This window comes from Mauremys reevesii, linkage group 2, assembly GCF_016161935.1.
Source record: "Mauremys reevesii isolate NIE-2019 linkage group 2, ASM1616193v1, whole genome shotgun sequence".
Lineage (NCBI taxonomy): Eukaryota > Metazoa > Chordata > Testudines > Geoemydidae > Mauremys > Mauremys reevesii.
The window spans coordinates 263,056,411-263,076,253 of record NC_052624.1 but is presented as its reverse complement, the minus strand read 5'-3'; the positions used below and the strand labels follow the sequence as shown (position 1 = coordinate 263,076,253).

At 43.3% G+C, this 19,843-nt stretch overlaps 1 long non-coding RNA gene across 1 annotated transcript; it reads left to right on the top strand.

The window, feature by feature from the left end:
• The first annotated feature begins 2,683 nt into the window (after positions 1 to 2,683).
• LOC120396497 lies at positions 2,684 to 18,078 on the top strand. The gene is made up of 3 exons (XR_005593183.1): positions 2,684 to 2,804; positions 13,047 to 13,219; positions 17,918 to 18,078. It is a non-coding gene; the product is annotated as an uncharacterized LOC120396497 (long non-coding RNA).
• The last annotated feature ends 1,765 nt before the right edge of the window (positions 18,079 to 19,843 follow it).

Below are 19,843 nucleotides of genomic sequence, written 5' to 3'. Positions count from 1 at the left end.
CTAAAGTCGAACACTGTAGCTTGGGGCCTATCTCTGTTCTTACCCTAAGCCAGTGTTTCCCAAACTTGGGACGCTGCCTGTGTAGGGAAAGCCCCTGGCGGGCCGGGCTGGTTTGCTTACCTGCCGCGTTCGCAGGTTCAGCCGATCGTGGCTCCCACTGGCCGCGGTTCCCTGCTCCAGGCCAATGGGAGCTGCTGGAAGCAGCGGCCAATACGTCCCTCAGCCCACGCCACTTCCAGCAGCTCGCATTTGCCTGGAGCAGCGAACTGTGGCCAGTGGGACCCGCAATCGGCCAAACCTGCGGACACGGCAGGTAAACAAACTGGCCCGGCCCACCAGGGGCTTTCCCTACACAAGCAGCATCCCAAGTTTGGGAAACACTGTCCTAAGCAATGAAGAACACTTTTCCTCCTCACATTCAGATCAGTTCTCTGAAAAAGTTAGCAGTCCTTCTTGCCATGAATAAAATCAGAATTGGATTTGAAAAATGAGCTAGTTACCACTGAGGTTTTAGAACATCTTGCAGTTTGAGGATATAAAGTGTTGATGTCAGCTGCACCAAAGAGTAAGCCAGTTTCCAACCTCCTTCAACTATATATTTCACAATCACACATAATGGTAGTGTTTAAATGTTTTTTAAAAATTGATTTATTACAATTTAAGGATCTTACCCTGTATTCCTTGCAACCCTCAAATTCTCATTGATTTAAGTAATACTTTTGGGTCTGGAAAATATACTTGATAAGTCATAGTACAGCAGGCTGTAAATAAGTGTTATATCTCTGCCATTGGCAGTCTGAGAACTCAGCGTTACAAAGGCCACTGCTTGTAGAAAGATGACTAGCTTTTTAGACATGAGAATTTGAATTAAAAATGTTATTTTTAAAGTTTACTTGAGGTGAGAGGGCAGCTCTTGGACTGTGGGGCTGAACAAAATGGCTGCAATTTAACTTTAAATGTAAGTGTACTGCATAGGATTACTCAAGCCATAATTAAAATGTTGGGAACCTACTCAGCCATTCAACATGTTATATATGTAAGGGGACTGTTGCCCCCTTACTAACATTCAGTGGGGGTGTTTTGGTTGGCTAGCTCCCAGCACTAAAAGGGGCGAGGCCAATGCTCTAGATCAGCCTGATTGACAGGGTGGACAGGCTAATCAGGGAGTCAGGGGGCCAGGGAGGTCCTGTCCCCCATGTGAGCTGGAATTGCCTGAGTCAGACAGAGTGAGGCTGAGCTAAGGAGAGAGCAGGGCCCCAAGCTAAGCTGCTGGGAGCAGAGCTGCAGCCCAAAAAGCCAGAGCACAGCCTAGAGAGAGCAGACCTGCCCTGAGGAGAGCTGCAGCAACCAGAGCCAGAGGGGCCAGACAAGCAGCCCAGGAAGCAGGTCAGAGATGGGAGCAGAGTCACAGAAGCAGCCTGCAGAGCAGACCTGTCCTGGGAGCAGAGCTGCAGCAACCAGAGCCAGAGAAGCAGCCCAGGGAGCTGAAGGCCGAGTAGCAGCAGTAGCCGTACTGACGCGGAGTGGAGCTGAAGCTGGAGCAGTCCGGAGCTGGGTGCGGTGAGCAGCTGGGGAGTGCGAGGGGGAACCCTGGGCAGTGGGTCCAGCGTAGGGAGACGCCTCAGCCAAAAGGCTCTGCAGGCCAGACCGTGGGGGGATTGTAACCCTGACAGGGTGGGGGCGATGCTCGGAAGAAAGGTCCTGCCACCCACAACCTGAGAGCGTGTGGCCACCGCCAGAGCAAGTGTCCGACCCGCAGCGTCCCTGCAGCACAGCCAGGGCCTGAGAAGGAGGCCTGGGACCTACAGGGAACAGACTGTGAACTGCCCTGACATTTTAGAGACTGTTTGTGATGTTCCATGCCACAGAGCAGCGTGATGTGTTTTCCTTTAACCTGTCCCATTTTTCCTTTTTAATTGTTAATTAAACAACTTGTATTTGCTTTAAATTGTATGAAATGATCAGTGGGTCAGGAAGGTGCCCAGTGCAGAGAGAGTACCCTGGAGTGGGGACACCCAACCCCTGTCCTGAGTGACCACAGCAGGGTTGGGGGTTGAGCCCTCCAGGAATCCTGGGCCCAGCCTTGTTGGGGTTACGAGGACTCTGCCAGACAGGAGAGTGGAAGGGGAGTCCTCGAGGGCAGGGAGGCCTCTGGGTAAAGGAAGTGGAAGCGAGGGCTCAGATCCTTTCACTAGCCCACTTCACCGGGGTAGTGCAGAAGCCAGGAAAGTTCCCCACAATAGCGGGACCGTTCCCCTGCTTACATATAGGAGTCATATTGAACCACTGTCTAGAACACTGAAAAGTAAGTAAAGAAATGTTGCTACAGTTCAGATATCAGATTCACTGGCTTTCTACTCATTATTCATAGACAAATGTTAATGATTGTTTTAAAGGGGAATTCTGACTCATCATAGACAGACACTTCACTGTGCATTCAGAATTTCTGAAGGGTTATGTCAAGGTGGAGGGTTTCAGTCTGGTCTCTGCAGACTTTCCCTCTATTAGTTTTGGTTCCTCTTTTCTGTCTGCATACACTGCAAGCTGAAACTTAATCGTTCTATGTGAGCCTGATTCTAATCTTGCTGGAGTTGTTCTTAATTGACAACAGCATGAGAGACAAATCAGGTGCTATGGCCTAATCTACAATAGCTCTTTTCCTCCTACTGGTGCAGCACTAATGGTGCAGACAAGGCACCAGGAGTTACAGGTGATCTAACCATCTTGTGTAGACAAGATAAGAAGACAGAGGCTAGAATTCCAGTCACCACCTGAGAGCTCTTGCTACAGTAGCTTCATCACTGGTAACAATAGTGGGGAATTCCAGGGGGGAAAAAGACTAGTGACTAGTTTCTTTATGAAAGGAGGAGAAATGATATCACTAATTAAGCTGAATCCTTCTTGTAGATGGTGAATCACTTTTTCCTGTGTATTTTTGGGACTTATCAGAAATTGTTTCTTTTTACATGGCAGATTAATCCCAATGCCCCAGGAGGGGGAAAAAGTGTTTAAAATTAATGTATTACATGTTCTTGACTACAGTTAAATACTCTCTTTTGAGCATTGCTGCGAATACCATTATCCTGGAGTTCCAGAAGATTTAGAGTTGTGGTTCATTTGAATATGAAAACAGAGTGGCTTGGATTTATCATTCTAAACACAAATGGCCAAATTGAGCCCTGTTATAATCGACTACAATAAACAGAATGGTACCAATTCACTCAGGGGCTGCTTGTGGCTTGAAATTTCAGGAAACCCCTTATTTATAAATAATCAGCAATACATTTATTGAAGCTTCTGAAAAGAATGAATAGATCTGTTTCTCTGGAATAATGGGATGCAGCATGTAAAATATCACTTTACTCTGTATGTGTAGTCTGGATATTTTCTAGGAGTTTCTCCCATTAAATGAGTATATAATAAGCTGCATGTGATTTACATACAGTGCATGGCTTAAGAAACTAGTGGGTGGTATATTCAGGTGTCTAACTCCTTTAGGTGCTTTAGCAAATCTCCCCTAAAGTTCCTAAATAGCCAACTTTCCCAGGCCTCCACCAGTCTACTTTTATCATGATAAAAGTAACATTCTCAACTTTATCTTTTTGCTTTCTTTACTGTTCTGCTAATAGTCTGAGCAATGTAAATATGGGGCCTTGGGTGCACGTGTTTTCTCATTATGATATACTGTATGACTTGGCAAACAATACTTAGGATTTATATATGGCTAGATTATCACAGACCATACTTTGCATGCAGGGGGAGCAATAGCTCCTGAACAAACCTGTTCATATGGTGAGTCTACCTGCGGTGAGGAGGTCAGGGGCTACTTGTCTGATACCACCTACTACAAGGAAGGGGATTGTAAAGGACAGGGATTGAGAGGATCTCTACCTCCTCCCTCTTAGTCACTGACAAGGGCAGCACCTGCTCTATGACAAAAATGGAACCGTCTCTGAGGGCTTTTCTACACATGGAGTTATTCTGTAATAGGTATTAGTTTTTACTTCACACTCTACCTTAGTCTGAATTAACTTTCAAATTAAAATGTAGACAAGCCCTAAGTTGCAATTTTGTTTTCTTGTCTGCTCTTAGAACAGTGTAGCTACATCTTGCCTCTTATTCAGACCAGCTTGTCAAGTTGCATTCTAACCCAGTGTGGTTTTCATAACAAGATCTAGAACAAGTCTACTCCAAAGTTACAAAACTAGGTAGGAGGTCAAAAATACCACATTGGAATGACCCTTACAGAAAAAAGTCAGCTATTCACTCTCTCATTCTGCTTCTTTCACCTGAGTTATACATTAATTTTTCCAGACAGAAATGAGTCATGTTGCTGGGTATAATAAAATCAACAGACAATAAAGGGCTACTATTATTTGATGTCATATGAAATTATCTGATACTTTAAAACTTCTCTTTTTCACACTAGATATCAGTCTCTTAAAGTGGTGGTTTATGGCCTTTCATACAAGAGGTGTGAGTAATACAATAAACTTTCCACTCATGAATAATCCCACAGACTTGTTTAGATTTAGAATCTGGTGTGTCTAGTAGCACATGAGGAAACCCATTTTTTCCCCACTGCTGTCTATCCACAACAAAATGTTTGACTCCATCATAAGTTGTCTCCATGATGGCAGCATCCTTTTCAATCATCCTGCCATAGGTCATTCTTTGTCCTCCACACCTTCCTTCTCTCCAGATGAAATCCAATCTAAGATGTAATTTGTGCTTCTGCCATGGGGTAGCCTGATAACATGGCCAAACCACTGTAGTCATCTCTGTCATATTAATTAGTCTGCAATCCGTTGACCATGCAGTGTAACATTTCTGCACAGATTACACAGCCTCTCTAATGAACCCCCAAGATTACTTGCAGACAACACTGGTGGAAAGCATTCAGCTTCCCGTTGTGTACTTCCGCCATCTGCCACATTTCTGAGGTGTACAATAGTGTTGGAAAGACAATAGAGTTGTACAACCTCATTTTACTGTGTAGATGTATCATCTAACTCTTACAGAAGTTTGACAGATGGGAAAATGATCCACTAGCTTTACTGATTCTTGCCTTCCCTTCTTTAGTGAGCTGCCCATTAGCAGATATTGTACATCCAAGATAGATAAGCATCCGCTCTTTCATACTGTTATCCATCAATCACACATGTGCATTCTCCCCTTATTCCACAGTCTTGGTCTTCTGCATACTGATACAAAGACCCACTTCTGTTTTTATGCTTGTGATGGAGGGTCCACCCCACACAAAGTCTGAAGGTGTTAAGGTGGCTAGGAGAGCCAATTTATTCTCCAGGCTGCACCTGGAGGAGAAGCCAGGGAACAGGGATTAATTAGAGATAAGGCTCCATCGGGCAGGAGCAGGTGGGGCCTGTATAAAGCTCAGGAGCTGAGAGCAGAAAGGGGCTGCAGGGAAGTAGACTGAAGTTACTCCCTGGTAGATGGAAGATGTGTTTTGGGGCTGTAGAGGCAAATAGCCTACAGTTACTTCCTGGGAGGAGGGAGTTGTATCGCTGGCAAACCCAGAGAAGAGAGGAGAATCAGAAGGTACAGAATGGCTCAAGGAAAAGGCAGCAAAGTCCAGGATGGAACAGACCTTGGCTGCTAACTAGAGTTGGAATGTGAAGTTGAGGGTGGGCCCGGGTTCCCCTACCAGCCACTGGGAAAGTGGTACAGACCAGGCAGTGGCTAATGGACTGCCTGGGACAATTTGCACTGAAAGACATTGATGCCCCAGAAGGGCAGGGCCACAGTGACCTGGCTTGAGGGCCAAGTCACAAAAAGGAAGCTGTAGCTCCTGGAATTGGAGGGGCTGCAGGGTGAGAGAGGATGATGGGTGGAGAGACAACAGGTGGGTGCAGCAGTTTGCACCTGGAAAAGTGTTTTGCACTATCGTCTTGGATAGGATGTAGATAGGAGGGTCAGCCCTCTCCATTTATTGCAAATAAGCTTGTGACTTCCTCTCCAGCTTTTAACACGTCAGCATCTATCTTATCATAGATGGATGCTTTACAACTCTTCAGTTGCTTTGTGGTCTGTTACTTCCTCCAAGGCTATTACTTCTAGTGATATAAGTTCGCTATTTCTTCACTTCTGTCAATGCGTGTTAATGGGTCTGGCTGGCTGAGCATAGCCTGGAAATGTTCCATTCAACGGGCTCTCTGTCCTTCCTCTGTGGTTAGGCCTGTAGGCTCAACCCTGGAATATTGGGGCTGGGCATTCAGAAGCTGGCTTGCCATCTATGTGAATTAATGCCTGGAGAAAATTTTCAGCCTGAGTGTTCTCATCTAACATAAGGACATAGGCCTAGATTTATAAAGGTATTTAGGCCTTGCTTCTCTCAGCATTGCAAGGCCTAAGACACTTAGGTGCCTAAGTAGCTAACTCAGTTTTAGCAATGAGACTTAGGTGCCTAAATTCCATGAACTTTCAGTGACACCCGGACTTCTAAAGGCTTTAAGTATGCTCACGCCTTCTTGTCAACTGTCTAAAATGGGCCATCTTGATTATCACCACAAAAGTTTTGTTTCTCGTGCTGATAATACCTCTTCTTAATTATTTAGCCTCTTACAGTTGGTATGGCTACTTCCACCTTTTCATGTTCTCTGTATGTATAAATATTTCTTACTATATGTTCCATTCTATACATCTGATGAAGTGGGCTGTAGCCCACGAAAGCTTATGCTCAAATAAATTCATTAGTCTCCAAGGTGCCACAAGTACGCCTGTTCTTTTTGTAGATTCACAATGGCACTTAGGTGACTAAATCCAACATTTAGGCACCCTTGGCATTCACAAAACCCCTGCTCAGCTGCCACCTAACCCTGTAGGTATCTAAACTATCTAGGCACCAAGTTTCCATTGATAAAGTCCTTAGGAAACTATGTACATGTGAGTATGTGCACAGCCACCTCAGTCCTGATGGCCAGCTACTTGGTTCACACTGAAGCCCTCCTGAGATACTCAAACTAGGTGTCTCCCTGCCTATCTTGCCTGTAGGGCTCAGTCTGTTAGGTGTGATGTTAGGTGTGGCTTACTTGCATGAGTTCTGTCTGAAGACTGATTAGACTACTCGCAAGAGTAAGGGCTGCACTTTGGCCCTGTAGCTTCCAGTCACCCCATTTACTTTGCTTTGAAAGCTATTTGGCACTATCATATTAACATAGAATTATAGGACTGGAAGGGACCTCAAGAGGTCATCTAGTCCAGTCCCCTGCACTCATGGCAGGACTAAGTATTATCTAGACCATCTCTGACAGATGTTTGTCTAACCTGCTCTTAAAAATCTCCAATGATGGAGACTCCACAATCAGTGGTCAGGGGTCTATTATAGGAGAGGGTGGATGAGGTTCTGTGACCTGCAATGTTCTTAACAAAATCTCCAAAGATGGAGGCAACCTCCCAGGGCAATTTATTCTAGTGCTTAGCAACCGTGACAGTTAGGAAGTTTTTCCTATTGTCCAGCCTAGACTGCCCTTGCTGCAATTTAAGCCCATTGCATCTAGCCCTATCCTCGGAGGTTAAGGAGAATTATTTTCTCCCTCCACCGTGTAACAACCTTTTAGGTACTTGAAAACTGTTATGTCCCCTCTTGATCTTCTCATCTCCAGAATAAACAAACTCACTTATTTCAATCTTCCGTCATAGGTCATGTTTTCTAGATCTTTAATCATTTTTGTTGCTCTTCTCTGGACTTTCTCCAATTTGTCCACATCCTTCCTGAAGTGTGTCACACAGAACTGAACACAATACTAGAGTTGAACCCTAATCAGCCTGGAGTAAAGCGGCAGAATTACTTCTCATGTCTTGCTTACAACACTCATGCTACTACATCCCCAAATGATTTTTTTTTGCAAGTGTTACACTGACTCATATTTAGCTTGTGATCCACTCTGACTCCCAGATCCCTTTCCACAATACTCCTTCCTAGGCAGTCATTTCCCATTTTGTATGTGTGCAACAGATTGTTCCTTCCTAATTGGAGTACTTTGCATATGTCCTTATTGAATTTCATCCTATTTACATAAGACCATTTCTCCAGTTTGTCCAGATCATTTTGAATTTTAAGCCTATCCTCCAAAGCATTTGCAACCTCTCCCAGTTTGTTACCATCCGCAAACTTTGTAAGGGTACTCTCTATGCCATTATCTTCATCAATGATTTAGATATTGAACAGAGCTGGACCCAGAACTGATCCCATTCAATATGTCCTTCCAGCTTGACTGATAACTACTCTTTGGGAATGGTTTTCCAAACACTTATGCACCCACTTTATAGTAGCTCCATCTTGGTTGTATTTCCCTAGTTTGTTTATGAGAAGGGCATGTGAGACAATACCAAAAGCCTTACTAAAGGCAAGATATTCCACATCTACAGCTTCCCCCCCGCCCCTCCACAAGGCTTGTTACCCTGTCAAAGAAAGCTATTAGGTTGGTTTGACATGATTTGTTCTTGGCAAATCCGTGCTGATTGTTACTTATCACTTTACGTATACATAACATATATAAAAACATGCATCTGTGATTTACCACATGGATATTGCCTCCACCTCCAAAACAGCCATAGAGCCAATAGATATGGCAGCTGGAGGATTCCCAGTGCTGAGGAAAAGAGGGGTTGAGTAGGCGACCACTACACCTGGTTGCCCAAAGATTTCCTGTGGCTGTGGGCTGCCATCACAAGCCACAGCAGACTTGGTCCAAGGACTGTCCTGGCATCTGGATGACCTCAAGACCAAGGGTTACAAAACCAGCTGAAAGCAACTATTCCACACACACCCAGGACTGACACAAAGAGCTCTTCAAAAGCGCTTGGAGAATAGGGGCAGAAGTAATAAGGCAGAACTCATAGCAGTTTAAGCAAAGGCCTGGAAGACAGCAAACTGCCTCCATGTACAGCCGTATCCAAGTCTTTGATAGATTATGCAAAAAGTCAATCTCCTTAAAAAGACCTCTACTACATCTTAACTTTTAACAGAAAAAAAATTCATCTGTAACCATGCCTTTGGAAAACAGCCATAATGCAGTTTGCATTTGTCAAGGTTCCTTCCCCACTCTGAACTTTAAGGTACAGATGTGGGGGACCTGCATGAGAAGCTCTAAGCTTAACTACCAGCTTAGATCTGGTCTTGCTGCCACCATCCAGATTTCTCAGTGTCTGGAACATCCTCTTTCCCCCAAAAACCTTCCCCTCCCTGGGTAGCCTTGAGAGACTTCACCAATTTCCTGGTGAACACAGATCCAAACCTCTTGGATCTTAAAACAAGGAGAAATTCACCATCCCTCCTCCTTTCTACCACCAACTCCTGGTGGATCCAGATCCAACCCCCTTGGATCTAAAAACAAGGAGAAATTCACCATCCCTCCTCCTTTCTACCACCAACTCCTGGTGGATCCAGATCCAACCCCCTTGGATCTAAAAACAAGGAAAAAATCAATCAGGTATTAAGAAAAAGGCTTTTAATTAAAGAAAAGAAAGGTAAAAGAAAACCCTCTGGGAAAGATTAGCATACCAGCTACTCTCACAGACAACAGATTCAAAACACAGAGGATGTTCCCCTGGGCAAAAACTTAGTTACACAAAAAATACCCAAATACCCAATTTGATTCTTCCTCTAATTGCACAAGACAGGTTACAAAGAAATAAACATAAATCTATTTATTCCTTTCTAAAACTTACTACTCTGATAAGAGGCTGGTTCCTTGATCTTTTTCACTCTGGCTGAAACTGAAACTGACTAAACAAAGGAAAACTTCCCTCCTTCCTTTTGAAACACTTTGTTCCTCCGTTGGTTCCTCTGATCAGGTGTCAGCTAGGCTAGGTGAACTTCTTAACGCTTTACAGGTAAAAGAGGCATTAATCCTTAACTATCTGTTTATGACAGCATTCATATTATTTTTGGGACACTTTCAGAAATAGTCTCCAAGGAAAATGTTGGAAGCCCTATCACTTGAACCATTTAAAGCTAAAGTAGACAAACTAGGGAAGAACCAACACACTCTAGGGAACATACCTGCATTTGTGGGGTGGGAAAATGGTCAAGCTAACTCTTTTCCTTCCCAGTTTCAGCATTCACAAAGGCAACTGTACATACGAGGTAAACATTGACTTAATTTGAAGTCTGCTCCATTGAAATCCCCCAGGATAGTGCTCCGTACAAACAGCATGACTGACAATGCGCAATGTGTCCATGGAAAGAGGGCTTATTATATACTTTTTTTTTTAAAAGCTACTCTAAATAATTTGGAACCACTGAATTGGACAGATAACAGGTCTCTGTAAGCAAGTCCTCATATCATTATTACACTCACATTCCTTCCTATGTATTACACCAGTGGTCCCCAACCTTTTTGTCTGGCGGGTGCCAGACAAAGGACCATGGCGGCGGTGGAGCACATGCCGAAATGCCGCCAAATTTCTGCGGCATTTCAGCGGCGACACCTCTCAATGACATCACTTGTCGGCAACAAGCGGCGTCATTGAGAGGCGTTGCCGCTGAAAGGCTGCAGAAATTCGGGGGCGACGCCTCCGCGTTGGGGACCCCTGTATTACACCTATTGTGTCTTGTCTTCAATTAAACTGTAAGCTCTTCAGGAAAGGGTCCATCTCCTTCCGTACAATGCATAATGAGGACTCTGATTTTGTCTGCCGCCTGTCATGCTACAAATAAATAATACATAACTGTCAATTTTGTGGCCAATCTGGAAAGATTTGAAGGAAATAAACTGTGTAGCTTGGGCTGGAAGGGCAGCTAGTTATTTCTTAAACAATGATCTTCTTGGTTATTGACCTGTGAGTGTTCATATAATTATGAATAAGAACATACTTGTGCTTGGGAGAGGAACCCCATTGGAGCTAAACAGAAACTGTTTTGGAAAAAGTAAAGGCTTTAAAAGGTGAAGGTTTTAAGTAGAGATCTAGTTCACCTTCTGAATCTTGGGAAAGTTGGGATCAGCATCTGAACTTTATAATATGGCCCTTTTTCTATGACCAACTGGGCCAACATCCTGGACCCACCCCTCATCCTCTCAAGTCTGGGAAAGTTCAGATCTGGATTCAAACTTTGCAAGTTGTGTCCTCTCATCTGAAGAATTAACTCTCTTCATTGGCATCTGTTCCGGAAAAAAAATGTACTCTTGTTTTCTTTTATAGCAGCTTATTTAACTGGCTTATCTTGAAGAACAACTTAAATGGTTTTTAATGGGCCTCTCTGGTATTATGTTTCTTTGCCTTTTGGGGAGCAAAAGAGGGCTGAAAGTGATGGGGGACATTGGGTATGTGAGAAAGATGGCAAAGATTCAGAAGGGAGGGGGGAAAGGCAATGGTGGTGAAAAGAGTGGGATAAAGTATAGGAGAATAAGACTGGATATGCAATATATTTATGTATGGTTGTGACATAACCCCAGGTATAATTTGGACTATTGAATAGCTGTGTCACCCCAATTCTCCAATTTAGGGTGCCTCTTACACTGCATTACTGTGTGAACAGCCACTCTTGGCCACTTAACACACAGTCTCCAGCATGTAACTTGCTCCCAGTTACACAATATTGAGTGCTACTAGCTAGCCACTCATGAATTAAACTGCAGCGCAATACCAACAAGCTCCCTAGTCTCAGACTTACCCCCAGAAATGTGCATCTTCTACTGTCCAACACACTGCTGAACAATGCAAGCTCATATAAAGTCTGTCATTTCATCAATGGAAAATGATATGCGCCAGCCTTATAATCCTAAATGGAATTGCCCACACACTTTAATCCAAACACACCGGTTAAGATAAAAGGGTAAAACAAGTTTAACAACTACAGAAAGAAAAAGATTTTAAGTGGATACTGGTAATGAGGCATAAAAGTCAGGATTGGTGACAAAAGAAATAAAAAGATAAAATGCAAGCTAATTGCCTAACTCAACAAATTAAGTGAATTTAAAAGCAAACGGTTTTTCTCACCATAAGCATACAGCAGTCTGTACTGTCTGAAAAGCCTCCCAGCCAGGTCTTCCCCAACCCTGAGTTCCATTCTTTGAGTGTTGTTGATGTCATGAGCAGAGATGAAGGAGGAGAGTGAGGTCAAGCAATTGTCTCCCCTCTTTATAATTAAATTTCTTGTGCTAGAAACATCCTTGCTGAAACATGTCGACAGACAGTCCCTTGTGGATGTGAGGCAGTAAGAGATAATCCGCTTGACTTTATTGATACCTGTCTGCAGATACTAATGCCTCTGAAGAACTGGTTTGGTCCTGCCTTTCTAACTCTGGAACACGTTACACAGTAGAAACGTATAACTTTATATACAAGGTTGATACACATATTTTACCAGGACAATAATGTTCAGCAGATTGAGTTTTCAAATGATACCTCACAAGGCATACTTTGTACCGAGTTTGTAATAATTCTGTAAAAATGGTGAACATAATGGTATATGCCATCACAATGATGCGTTGTACTATGTAAGCAGAGCGTATGCATGGTGTGCTGTACTGTATAACAGAATGTATGAGATGTTTTCATGTGTCAAAGTTAGACTCAGGACTCACAGTTTGTCAGACCACTCTGTGTTATTAGCACAGCGCTCTGCTAATAACACCCAGATAATGTGAGCACCATGCAAGACACAAACTATCTTATTTATACAGATAAAAGGGTGAGAACTTAACAAGATAACAAAGGAAGCAGAATCAGATAAGTTTACCTGGGCTAGGCATGCATATCTTATTTCCTTACTAACTATTACCCATCTTCTGTTAATGTTTCGCCATTAGCACCATTGTTTATGCCTAATGTTTCTTTTCCTGGCACCTATATTTCAACATTTCTTATTTCTGCTTAAAGGTACATACAACATTTCTTTAATCCATTCTTAGTTTTACAATATAATTCATTCTACTTTCACACATGCTTATTAGAAAAAGGTTTTTTATGCTGGTTGTGAAAGGACTCTATAGTATTAAGCAGCTGTCAGTGCATTGCATGTATAGAAGTACCAACGCCTGTTGGCGTTAGGATTCAAAGCACTACTTGGGATGTCTCCTTAGTTTTCATAGTGACCAGTGATTGCTTTGAAGTTGCACAGACAGAACTGGAACTTGGAAGGAAAAAAGACTGGAAGGAATCAGAGCTGAGAATTACTGACACAGTGAAAAAGAAAGTAAGCAGTAGGAAGAAAGCAGCCGCTTCTGCCTGTCTTCACCAAGCAGCCTCACTGAAAGTAAGTAATTAGAAGCCACATGAGATGTGTGTGAATTTACCAGATACAGTACTTCACTTTAAAATATGACTAACCCGGGTGTTCTGGGAGCTTAGTTGTCCCTCAGATAATCAGGAAATCTATTTATTGTAACAAAAAGCAGGAATGGTCCTTCACAATATCTGGCAATACTATGTATTGTGAAGGGGATGGGGGAAGATAAAGACTTTCATCAAATCCTGGGGCTGGGGCTGAGGACTGAAAAGAGAGGGAGGGCTTTGAAGCAGAGGGCACAGGTGCTGGAACTAAGGCCTGGTCTACACTACGGGGGTGGGGTCGAACTAAGGTACGCGACTTCAGCTACGCAAATAGCGTAGCTGAAGTCGAACTACCTTAGTTCGACTGACTTACCCGTCCTGACGCCGCGGGATCGAAGTCCGCGGCTCCAAGGTCAACTCTGCCACCGCCGTTTGCGGTGGTGGAGTTCCGGAGTCGACCGGAGCGCGTGGGGAGTTCGAACTATCGCATCTTGATTAGACGCAATAGTTCGAACTCCGAGAAGTCGAACTCTCCGCATCGACCCGCGCGGTAAGTATAGACCTACCCTCAGGGTGCTGCTTCACCCCCGGCTTGAATCAGTAATAAAACCCCAAGTACATGGTTTCCACCTTCAGCACTCCCACTATAAAAATTGTTCCAGCACCGCTGGTGGGGTGGGGAGAGGTTCAAGGCCAAGACTTACCATGGAGGTGCAGAGGACACAGAGCCAGAGAAGACAGAATAAAGAAGTTTGAAATGATTTAATAGAAAAGAAAGATGTTAAAAAAGACGTGATCACAGAACTATATTTAACTGAATTGTAATAATTCCTCATAACAATATCTTTCTTCAGTTATACATATTTTGACAATAACTAGGGACAAATTCCTGAGAGGAGCTGAACGTCCTTAATACCCAGTCGGTGGGTACTTGGCACCTCTCAAGCTCACACCCATGAAGTGTCCAATTACAGTCTAGACACCTTTGAAAATTCTCATTTTTGACTCCAGAAAGTCGAAGCAAAAATCTACTTACTGGTGACTGTTTTAATCAGTGAACTAGAAACAGAAGAGATGTCTGCAAAACATAATGAGACTTGAGTAAAAAAGAACTGTCTCCATTCTTATCTCTTTCACTGGCTTTTCAACTTTGTACTTGACCAAAGAGTCACCTGTTTTTGTATAATAAAATGGATTTGAAAAGAGATCTTATTGTGGTGTCGAGTGTGTTTATTTATGTTTAGTTCAGAAGTGCACTTGCCTCAGCTGCATTTTTAGCATCAGGGTGGGCAAATCTTTTTTTTTTTTCATTGGACAAAAAAATATTATTTCCTTCCTGTTACATAACCCAGAAGTCCCAATGTCTGCTATTGTGATAGCACTGTCTACCTTCCTAACACATGAGCTAAAGTTGCTCAAAGACAGACAGACATATTTAACCTATCTTATTTTAAGCTTTACATTTTTTTACTAATGTGAAATTTCAGGTCAGCTGGAGTTATCGCTGAACTTTTCAATCCATAATTCTTCAATACAGTACTAATATAGTTCTAACAGGCATTGCATTGAAATCAGACTTCAGCTCCGTATGTTTAAATTGGAGCAATTTGTGGTTTATTGGATATATGCAGGATTGCAGTTCTGTTTGTCTTGGGGTTTGGTTTTTTTTAGACACTCCCTAAATTTATAGTTATCCACTGAGTCTCTCTTCCAAGAAAAAGCCTTATTTACTTTTAAAAATATACTTGTCTATATATTTAGACTACTCTTTTGTTGTTCTGTATTTTACTAAGATAAAATACTGATAAAAACAAATTAAGAATGAAATCATTCATCATGAAAGCCTGTTATTCAGTCATTAAGAGCGTCCATATATGTAAAATACAGATTCTATCTAATTAGGAGGCTAGACATGGAAAATCTGTCTATACAGAAAACAAACAAAAATATGAGACCTAAAACGAGTAAGAAATCAATTATAACAAATACTGAAAACATTACAGAGATAGACAATATACAACTTTTAGCTCAACCCTCTGTTTGTTAAGAGGCAATGCATGCTGTAATCAGGCAAAATGAATATGAAAGTCAGAGGTCCTACCAGGGTTCCTTTGTGATCTTAAGTAATACTTTTGATAAACAGGCCCTGATAAGAATAGCCTTGATTAGACTGAAACATACTGAGCTTACCATGAGAAAGGTATGTGAAGATAACACGTCTCTCACTAGGTGCTTTCAATAGCAATTCAGACCATATGACTGCACAGAACAGTCTGGGAACCCTTAATAAGTAGGGCAAGTCAGAAAAAATTCTGACAAAACACTTTTTCATTGGGATTTGTCAATTTTGCCCCACCCAGTCTAAACGCTTCATTGCGGCAGTTTGATTTGTGACTAAGTTCCAACAGAACCCAGGTTTCGGAATCCTGCATGGTTTCCTGGCAGCTCACCTGCTCTGCTTCGCAGTAGCTTGCCTGCCAGCCTGGACTTCCCCAGAACTCCTGGCCTTTTCATAAAGGCTTCCCGACCTTTTATGGGGAATTTTGAAATTTTGGGTTTTCGTTCTCAATTGGAACAAAACCAAATATTGAAATCATCCATGAGACAGATTTACTTCTCTCTTCACAGCCCTAGGCATCAGGTGAACCTACTACTTTATGTTCCCAGAAGGGATACATATCTTGTATCTTCAGGAGGAGACCATTTTGTACAGCATCTCTTGTTCTTTAATTATTTGTTTGTATAGTGCTCTTGACAAACAATAGTGAGAAACAGCTTCTTTCCTGAAGAGCTTGGAATCTAAATATACATGGTGAAGGATGGGAGGGAAAAACAGAGGCACAGAAGTGAAGTCACTTGAGCAAGGTTCACAAAGCAGGTCTGTGGCAAACCCAGGAAGAACACCCACACTTTCTGACTCCTTAGTTCAGAGTTCTATCCACCAGACCGCACTGCACTTGTACTTATCTTTCCTTTTGGTTTTGCCACATCTTCTCTTAGGCCTTGTGTTAACCCAGTCATAGATAACTCCAGTTAGCTCTGCAGTGAACTCCTCTCAAGTTAGGTCATGTCTATACTGGCAAGCTTATAGTAGGATAGCTGTACCAATGCAGCTGCACTGCTGTAAGATTGCTCGTGTAGCCGCTCTATGCTGATGGGAGAGAGCTCTCCCATCGACATAATAAAACCACGTAAACAAGCAGTGGTAGCTATGTTGGCAGAAGAAGCTCTCCTGGCAACATAACGCTGTGCACACTACCACTTATACTGGCAAAACTTATGTCGCTTGGTGGGGGATGTTTTTTCACACCCCTAGCGACATAAGTTTTGCCAACACAAGTCGTCGTATAGACATGGCCTTAGTCTAGCTCAAGTGAAAAGGGATCACAGTGCAGAATTTGGGCTACATGGATTGTTTGTGTCAGCAGCTGATGAGCTGAGATAACTCAAGCTGTAGCCTATACTCTCCTACAGGCCAGTCAACTTGAGTTAAAAGCAGTGCTTAATTTGTGCCAGGACTTGCCAGGGCTGAGCCCATAGCCCCGGCACCTCTGGGCTTGCCACATCCATTATGAAATTAAAAAAAAATTGCTTGAGCCGCAGCACCTCATTGCTTGAGCCCTGGCACCTTTTTCATTACAAATTAAGCACTGGATAAAAGTATCACCAAATATGAGTTAAGGGGGTTTTATACATGAACAGGACTTGAGTTATAATTCAAGTTAACTCTGCAGTGAAGACAAGCCCTTCAAAACAGAAAGCAATAATAACTAGATCCAAGATCTACATGTACTTTCAATGAGAAATCATACAGGTTTGTCTGACTGTACCAACCTGTTTCAAATGTACAGTACGCTTTTTAAGTGGGAAGCCTTTAAACTGGATGTCTCCCTAAGAACTGATTTAGGCCTAATTAAACTTAATAGCATGGCTGCCTCTTGGTAGGGATATTAATTTTGGTTTCATTGGGATGCCTTCATGTAATTTAGTGCTGCTTAATTCTTTGTGCCTGTCCCAGTCTCATGCTGGTTCTATCTGCATGTTCCTTTTAATAACATTTTCTCAGTCACTCCTGTGTTTCAGACAGTTCTTATAACAAATGAACTGCCTGCTAGTTTGCTCTTTCCACATGGTGCCATTATATCACTCCTATCACTGGCAGTGGGTTTGTTCCCTGGAAAACTGCAGGTCACCATCTGCCCAGCTCCATAAGCCTATCCAGTAAAATGAAAAACCTGTTGCAGCACCTTAGATAGCAAGACCACTATTGAATTGCTGTTATGTTTTTCTGATACAGAAGCAAGCCATCAGCCTGCAATTTGTTTCCTTAATCTGCAATAAACGCACAGGGCCAGATCCTCAGCTAATGTAAACTGGTCTAGCTCCACTGACCTCAGTGGAGCTGTGTTGCCTTATACCAGCTGAGATCCTGGCCCCAAATTCCTAGTTCTTAGGATTGTGGAGAGAACCTTCAAAACGCATACAGGATATGAGGGGGATGATCTGGACCAATGACTCCAGGTACAGGGTGGGAAACAGAGAGAACGTTTTTTGTTTATTTAAAAGAGCCTTCTTGTAATTAATGATGTAACTACATGTGCCTATTTTCATTACCTCCTTCTTTCTGTTCTCCTTCCTTCCTGTGACTTCCGCACTGATTTTTTGTGCCATTTCCAAATAGACTTGAACCTTCTGCGGGCAGAAACCAGGTCAACCTGCATGTGAACCAAACCAGTGAAACCTTTGCCTGAGCTGACAACCTGGCACTGGCTCTCAGCTCCTTGGCTAACTGACATCCTTGGATATGGAGGACTCAAGGCATGTGCCAATTCTTTTATTTTTGTCATGATGCTCACAATAATACACAGTCTGTATGTTATGGTGTAGTCTGCCCGTTAATGGCAGTGGTGCCTAGCAGTCAGCCCACCCCTGGTCAGGTGGCATGGCCCTTTAAGATTTTGGGAGGGTTTTTTTGGTGTATACAAAGACCTGGGAAATAAGAGGTAATAGAGGAGAGGAGGTGGTCCTGGGAATAAGTACGGTAGTCTTTGGAAGAAAGTCAGTCACTGCTTTTTTTATGGGCCTAGGACCTGGCACCTTGCAGAGTGGAAGGCAACACTCCCCTCTCACCCAGCCAATTGGGAATGAGCTGGGAGACAGGGACTAGCATATATGTTGCCTCCTCCCACCAGACAGTAGGACAGACATCAGTAGGGAAGGCTGCCTGCTGAGCCTTTAAGCTGGGGAACTAATTGGGAAAGGGTGCTCAGCTGAAGATTAATCTGGTTAAGGCTTTGTAGCTGACCTAAACAACTCCCCCCAGCTCCATGGAAGAGGATGTGGAGGGAACTCCTGTTTCAAAGAGGGAGATACTGTTTGTCCCAAAGCAGGCAGCAGAGAGACTACCTGAAATATAACCCCAGCTCCAGAAGGAGGGCTGAAAGACCAGCTCCTGGCTGGAGGAGGGAGATACTGGTCCCTTAAGTTGAGAGACAGAGGGACTACTCCCAACTGCTGTCAGAGCGTCTGTGAGCATCTCTGGAGAAGTGCCTCTGTAGCTGGCTGAGAAGAAGTTGTGAAGAACTACAAGTCCAAGGTGGGGATAAGAGAGTCTGCAGATCTGGCGAAGACATTGACAAACAGGGCAAAGGTAGGAGCAGCCCAGGGAAGTGGTTGAGGGATTGAAAGAACAGTCCTTAGCACCTAAAACAGGGTGTCTGGGCTGAAACCCAGAGGAGAGAGTGGGCCTGGGTTCCCCTACCACTCTCCTGGATCATGAGAGAAAAGTACAGGCATCAAGAGTAAAGAGACAAGATCTATGAATCTCAGACAGAGACCAAAGGATGGACTTGGAGACCATTAGACTTTGGGCTTTCTTGGTTTTGGACTTTTCTGTTAGCACCAGAAGAGGAACTGACGGAGCGGTGACCTGGCCTGAGGGGTAGGCATTGGAAAAAGCAGGTCATTGTGGAATCAGGATGGACAAAGGGAGTGACTGCATTCTGACACAAGAAGGTGCACTGGAGGTGAAAATCTAGACTACACCACGTAAAGCTCCTTTAAATAGGGGCACTCAGCTCGGAGAGCAAAACTCATGGACGATAGTGCAAAACCAGACTCCCTGGAGGCAATGAATCTGCATTTACCAGCTTTAACGTGGCCAACCTGTTCTCTCTCCCCATTCTTGTGTCTCTTTTCATGTTTCAAGAAAGCAACACTCCAGCAGCCTCTTGATGAAGACACAGCAGCAGGGTCTTTTCTCTGTATGCCCATACTGTGAAATCCTGGTCTCACTGAAGTCAATGGGAATCTTAGCATTGACTTCAATGGGGCTATGATTTCTCCCATGACTAGGGTGACCAGATGTCCTGATTTTATAGGGACAGTCCCGATTTTTGGGTCTTTTTCTTATATAAGCTCCTATTACCCCCCGCTCCCTGTCCCGATTTTTCACATTTGCTGTCTGGTCACCCAACCCATTACATAACCCCCATTGGTGCTGAGGAACTGAGATAAGCACCCATGTAGATAGTGTTGCATATAAGACTTACACAGAATGACATTGCTTCTATGAATGACAACTCACATCTACACATAACTGAGAATC